Source organism: Cryptomeria japonica, chromosome 11, assembly GCF_030272615.1.
Source record: "Cryptomeria japonica chromosome 11, Sugi_1.0, whole genome shotgun sequence".
NCBI classification, from domain to species: Eukaryota; Viridiplantae; Streptophyta; class Pinopsida; order Cupressales; family Cupressaceae; genus Cryptomeria; species Cryptomeria japonica.
Genome location: NC_081415.1, coordinates 522,192,122 through 522,199,837, shown reverse-complemented (window position 1 = coordinate 522,199,837; position 7,716 = coordinate 522,192,122).

Genomic DNA, 7,716 nt, shown 5'->3' with positions numbered 1-7,716 from the left:
TTATTTATGTACAAAATGACACTTAAATAGTTATTTGTTTTATTTCTTACAAAATAAAGTGATTATATTTTTATATTATTATAATATAAGTAGAAAAATAAAATAAGAAGTTCAATCAATTTAATATTTTTTTATATTATATTTTATTTATTTTAATAATTGGTGTGGGTATATTATACTATCTACTGTTTATTTTAATAATAGATATCAGTATATAATACTATCTATTGTTTATATACAAAATGACACTTTAAGACGACTTCATTTTATTTCCTATAAATAAAGTAAAATTATATTTTCATACTATTCTAATATAATTAGAAAAAACAAAATAAGAAGTGTGCCCTTTGAGACTCCTCTTGAGCCACCCTTGTCTTCTTCATCATGTCAGGGACTTACTTTTGAGGAAAATGTGTTGCCCTTCGGTCTCGAGCTATCAACCCTTCTTTAGTGGTTTGTTATATTCTTGAAGTGGAAGTTTTGATTTGTACTATCAACAATCCTTTAGTTGAAGGGATGATTGCAGATGATAAGGTTAGGTCCTCTATTGTGGCCAAAAGTTTGAAGATTGTTCCTCTTGGTGGTCTTCTAAATAGCTCAAATATCAAGGGCTGGAAGAATGTTCTACTTGGAGGGGAGGAAGATCGTATTGTTCCTGAGGCTACCTATAAATAGTCTCCATCAGAAGAAGATTGATATACTCCTACAATAAGAAATTAAGATGAATAAAGATACTTACTAGTAGGTAGCTAATTTTACTCATTAGTGATGCTAATCCAGTACCTCGGGTGGTGTTGTTACTATGTGGGACCTTAAAAATATTTTAGGGATGCTCATCTCTCTCTACAAACAGTTTGGTTGTTAAGTTATCCAACTTTCCATGCTATTAGATCATGGTCAACCTATATGCTCATAACTACTAAAATGCTCACAAATCTATTTAGGTGGGCTTTTTAGTATAATTGTTGACTGATAAGGATTCCTATAGGATGAGTGTTGGTGATTTCAATACCCCTCTTTTTTCCCACAAAAATTGGGAGGTTTCATTGACTACACTAATAGAATGGTTGATCTAGCAAACTTTATAAATATGACGAGCCTGGTGGACATTGATTTACTTGGCCAACCTTTAACATGGTCTAACCATAGGAAAGGTGCTAATCTTATATAGGTCAAACTTGACCATTTTTTGGTTTCCTGCAACTAAGACATTGTTTGCAATTACACTCTGCATGTGTTCTCAAGGGCTATCTTATACAACAACTCCCTAATGCTCATATCGGTTGACAGGCCTAAGAGGGGACCTCTTCCTTTTTGTTACGAAATTATGTAGACCACTCACCCTAACTTTATGAATTGTATTTCTAATTGGTGGAACACTCCTATCCAGAGTACAACTTGTAATGGTACTTTTCCCTTATGACCCTTATGATTTATTGAGTATCAGTAGTGGATTAACTTTTTACCTAAGATAAATAATTTAATATTAAGGTGTTAAATTCACTATTTATTATTAAGTATTTACATGGTATTTTAATAAAGTATCAAAGTAATTTATTCAAGTAATGATAAACTAATTACTCAGAATATATAAAACATTGAGATATTGATTTGCAATGGTGAAACATTAGGGCAATGACTATATGAAATTGATTAATACATATATATGTAAATCACGGAGAGGCTGCTTTCCTTCACATAGAGGATTATTATACCTACAGCGTTTCCAGACAAGGAAGCACTTCAGGAGGACACGGTTCTTACACAGAACCCCACATGTCTTCACGGCATGAAATAAACACGATTCTTACACAGAACCCCACATGCCTTCACGACATGAAATAAACACAGCCCTGGCCAGGACACTCCCGGGTGTACGTTGTACCCCGAGTTGTACACATGTTGTATGCCCCTTCTCCAATGCCCAATGCCCAACCAACAAACCTTAACTATCCTATCTCTTTTGCTTTTTTCAATTTCTTTTTCCTCTACTATTTTCTCCCTTTGTGTCCTTCTTTATTAATTCATAGGTTTTAAATAATGTCTCAAGGGTGGTAAAAAAATTCATAACCCTTCATAAAAATTATAATTTCCATAATTATATTTATTTAATACTATTTATTATAACTCCATTCCACAAGAAAAAGTCCCATAACATTTCGCCCCCTGTAATTTAGCTGTTGTCCTCAGTAGCAAGAGATGTATCTACATCACAACTCAAAAAATATGATCAATAAATCAATTACTAACATTGAATATGTGCATACTTAATTGTATTTCCATTTTTATTTTAATTCATCTATATTCTTGTCATCTTTTAATTTGAGAAAATTTCACCAGTTCCATAATCATTTTTCCAATGAAAATATTTTTATAAAAACGTACCATAAATATATGTTTTAATCTCCTATCTTTTTAAGTCTATCACTTTATTTAATCTTTTAACTGCTTTGCTCTTTATAAAAGTATTATCATACAACAATTACTCTATATAGTCACTCGTAAATTATAAAAGTATAATTATATACTCAAAATACATTCTAAGATGGTATTCATGCATTCTGGACTACATGAATATCTCCTTTGCAAAACAAATACACAATTGTCTTTTATATACAATAACTTTTATATTATTGGGTTGATCAAGTCTAATAACAAACTATGTAGTAAAATAAACCATGGTAATCTTGTCGAGCATTTTAACAATAACTAAAGAATATCAAATTATTAACATGTATTGAGCACTTCATAGGGAAACATTAGGTGTAACCATTAATTTATTGAAATCCAAGGGTGAAGGTTGTTTTAATTAAAAAGTTGATAATTTGTTTATAACAATGATAGAAGATGAGACTTAACAAGATCATTGAGATCTAATGATGGCTATAGAATATTATTTTATAGAAAAATCATAATCAAAATTATAGAAGCACAAGAAAACTAGTGATCCCTAGTAATTTCTACGATCCCAAAGGACCATAAAATGTTTATTTGTTGGGTTTACCATTGCTTTCACAATTTTTGTAAATTTAGTTGTATCATTAGATTAAATACCATAATATTATTAGCTTTGTGATGAATTCTAAGAGAAGTCAAGGGCTTCATTGCATCTTTCTATATTGTTGCTACCATAAAATCTTAAAAATGAATATCATTAAATGAAGTTCTAAATATATTTGCCAAATCTATCCCACATATATTATTTTAGAGGTGGTTTCTCCCCCAATAAAAATTATACATGTCCTCATGTCTAAGACTACGGGAAAACATTGTAGTTTTGAATCTAGCATAACATTTAACTGATTTTAGGAGGAAAGTGATGCTAGGACCTATGAGTTATGGGCCCCCAATGTAACTTATAGCTTCATTGACATTATTCATATCTTATATAAAATAAGGGGGTTAAATTCTCAATATGTGAAGAATCTATTTAGAAAATGCAATTTCTAATTTCAAAGTCAATAGGAATGAATACCTCACTTTCCCTAGTTTTTAATACTTCAAAAAACTTTACCATGTCTCTAAATTCGTAAACACTTTATTTACATGAAATTAAAGGGGATTATTATATATGTCATGAATGTTCTTTTGATAGGTTATGCTTTTGGCATGGTAGATTCATATTCACTCTCATACAAAAAGGAAGTTTAATCAACTTTTTTTGAATAGTAAGACACTTTCATTGGTTGGACCCTCATTTCATATTTTCAGTTTGTCAAATTTCTATCATTTTATTTTACTGATACTGATGAAAATTTTATACTTTACAATTTATTATTTACATAACTTCCCAATAAAAATCACAATCCCAATTTGCATAAATACTTCTTTCCTACGGTGATGTTTTGATTATATGACATTTGGTTTCAATATCTCAATTTGTTTTGTTTGCTAGTAATTCTCACTTAGTTACAAGGGTAAGTGGTATTGAGCAAACAATTTTAGGGGTTTTTGGAAGCTCCTTGGATCACATTGCTCTAGTAAAGGTGGGCGAGAATGTAGGAGTGATGTGATTAATGTACTATCTTAGAAATTTAGGAATGACATTTGTTAGATATTTTATTTAATAATCCTTTAATTAATGAAGCATTCTGCAAGGCATCCTAAGTAAGATAGCTTTGTGTTCTAGATGCACACAACCATGAAGGTTTAGTGGATGAGGTCGGTACATACTTCAATCACATGAGTGACCCATATTGCATTACATATATAGCTGATCGTTAAGTTTGCATGGTTGTCCTCTATGCCCATGATGGCTATGTTGAGGACACCCAAAGCTTACCATTAATATGCCAGTTAGACTCGTAGTGGTCATGGTACCTGTAGATCATATATGAATATAAGTTGAGTATTTCCAACACTACATTTTTAGTTTGATCCTAAAAATGCTGCAATTTATGTACTTCTCTAAAACATCTATGCAAAAGTGGGCAGGTGTGTGAGGTTCAAATAGCAAGGATATTGATGAAAGAATGGAGCTGAAATGATACCTAGATGTAGTTGGATTGAGGGCCATAAAATGGCACATGCTTTTTTTGTAGGAGACGGATCACATCTACAAACACATGAAAGTGTGCAAAGTTGGAGAAATTGGCTTGGTAGCAAGGTTTTTCCAGATTCAAGACACCCGCTTAGTACTGTGATAGAGAAGGAAAAATAGTTATTTATCTGCCCCATAATGCAAATTTATCATGTTGCATTCGGTTTCTTAAACATAACTCCTGGAACAACATTTAGAGTTTTTAAGAACCTTCGAGTATTGCATCTAAATTCGTCTCCAAGTTTGTTGCAAGAGAAATTGTTCTCAGAGATGTCAACCGTTTCCATCATTTTAAACACAGACAATGTTCTTGTGGAGATTATTGGTGATTCTAAATGAAACTCAAACAATCTGAAGAAAAAAAAGCTTGCACTACAATAATGTGCACTGTATTAGATGACCAGTGATGATAAATTGGTAACAAAGGGAAATCTATCAAAGCATAATGAAAGGAAATTTTTATGAGACGTAGTTGAAAGTTCCACTTCTAATCACCAAAGCCTAGACAATGACTTAAACTAAGATTATAATAATAGGAAAAACACGCAGATCTTATACAAGCAAGCACTGACATGTAGACCACTTAGTAAGATATAGGCAGTAGAATATTGGAACCCAAATATAATAGAAAAGAGAGTAAATATCATATGTAGAGAATTTCAATACAGCTTAAAGAAAATCATTTAAAACTTCAACAAATTTCATATTCTAGACTGGCTATTCAAGATAAAGATCTTTGTCATATGTTTTGATTAATTAGAAAAATAGGTTTTCAGCACTCGAAACCTTTAACAAAGGAGATTAACATAAGACACTAAAAAGTCCAGTACTTAAGAACCGCTTACAAAACAACTGGCAAAAAAGCTAGCAAACCAAAAAGACAGCTAAGATAAAAACAACAAAGAAACAAAGAAAGTGCTACACAGCTATAGTCTTTGTCATATGTTGTTGAAGCTTAGGAGCAAATAATTGCTGCATGTGAAATTGCCTTAGTTTTAAAAAATTGTTGTTGCTGTTGTGTTAAATTCTTTCATGAAATGGTCTATTTTTGTCAATTTTTTGTTTTATTTAAAATTAGTATCCCATTTAAATTGATTTTCTTTCCTTTTACTGTGTTTTTCTACATATGCATCAATGCACTAGTCTGATTTATATTGCTTCAATTAGGTTTTTTGATTTCACTTTGTTTTACCCTAGTAAAAGTTTGATTTTCATAGTGATTTAAGTCATTTGAAAATATTTTTCTTCAAAGTAAAAATTATACAATTGAAAGGAAATCTTTAATGTCACAAGTAGGGTTCTAATTGGGCTCGGTTAAATTTCATTTATAATATAATGTAGAAACTTTGCAAGGAAGGATCAACCTGATATCACTATCAATTCAAATGAATTTCCAGAACAAAGAACCCTAAATGGAAACAAAATTTTATCAGGCTATTCTATAGAAGATAAAGATTCATTCATACTACAGTTGCTTTCAAAATCTCCTGTCACTATAAAGGGTAGATTACTACTATGTTATAATTTCAAATGTTTCACATGCCTCAGAGAGATTCCATCTCATGGAATGATATGATTGCAAATATACACAAAATGATTTTATGAAAAAGACTAGAAACAAATTCAATAGAAGAAATTTTATATTATTTTTCTATGGTTGGAGGTGAATTTTCAATTAAAACACGAAGTAAATTTTATCACTCGGACCAATCCAACTTACCATACCAATAGGGTTGCAGATTTAATATTTAGTTTCATTGTTTTGTTTACGGGATGATTGTAGGTAAAAAGAAAAAAATTTATTTTCAAGTTTGGCTCTATTCAATCAAACTAGATGGTTTCGGCTGTCAGACTATTAAATGAAAATATTGGTGGGAGTTGACATGTGTTTTCAACATATTTCCATCTTATATTGTTCTTTTAATATCTTTTTGGGAATTTGTCTAGAAGCAGCCATGTTATATCAAATGAATATTGATATCAATTTACTCTTATAAGTGAAACCATGGCATTCTTGCTACCATAAATATGGAGTAAATTGTTATTATTAATAATATTAGTATTTTTTAAAATTTTAGTTGTCAGGATAAAAAAACTTAGTGATGTGCTCATTCACAAACAAGTAAATTTACTGACATATTTATGGGAAAGTACTTTATACCCATTTCGTCTTGTCTTAGGTATTCATAATGTTTGTCAAATGAAATGAATTTATCATTTTTAATTTTCTCTGCCTAACTAAATGCTAAGTAATTGTCTTTGGATCATGATGGAATTCTATTATATATCACTACATACAAATTAGGTAATTTTTATTTTTTCAAATGTGGTAAAATTATAGTAACATAATTAATTTTTTTTGAAATATTAATTGAAAATATTTAATTCATCAATTTACCATGCTAACAAAGTTTCACAAATTTAAATTGTGATTTCTCTTCAAGGTAAAAGTTATCATATGGTTATAAGTAAAAATTTTTAAGATATATTAATCCCATCATTTATGTAAATCCTATTGTTTGGCTCTAAAGATCGATTTGGCTCTGATACCAAATGTAATGGTACTTTTCCCTTATGATTTATTAAGTATCAGTGGTGGATTAATCTTTTACCTAAGATAAATAATTTAATATTAAGGTGTTAAATTCACTATTTATTATTAAGTATTTACACAGTATTTTAATAAAGTATCAAAGTAATTTATTCAAGTAATGATAAACTAATTACTCATAATATATAAAACATTGAGATAATGATTTGCAATGGTGAAACATTAGGGCAATGACTATATGAAATTGATTAATACATATCTATAAATCACGAAGAGGTTGCCTTCCTGCACACAGAGGATTAGTTATAGGTATAGGGTTTCTAGGAAAGGAAGCACTCCAGGAGGACACGGTTCTTACACAGAACCCCACATACCTTCATGGCATGAAATAAACATGATTCTTACATAGAACCCCACATGCCTTCATGACATGAAATAAACACAGCCCTGGACAGGACACTCCCAGGTGTACGATGTACCCCGAGTTGGACACACACTGTATGCCCCTTCTCCAATGCCCAATGCCTAGCCACCAGACCTTAACTATCCTCTCTCTTTTGTTTTTTTCAATTTCTTTTTCCTCTACTATTTTCCCCCTCTGTGTCCTTCTTTATTGATTCATAGG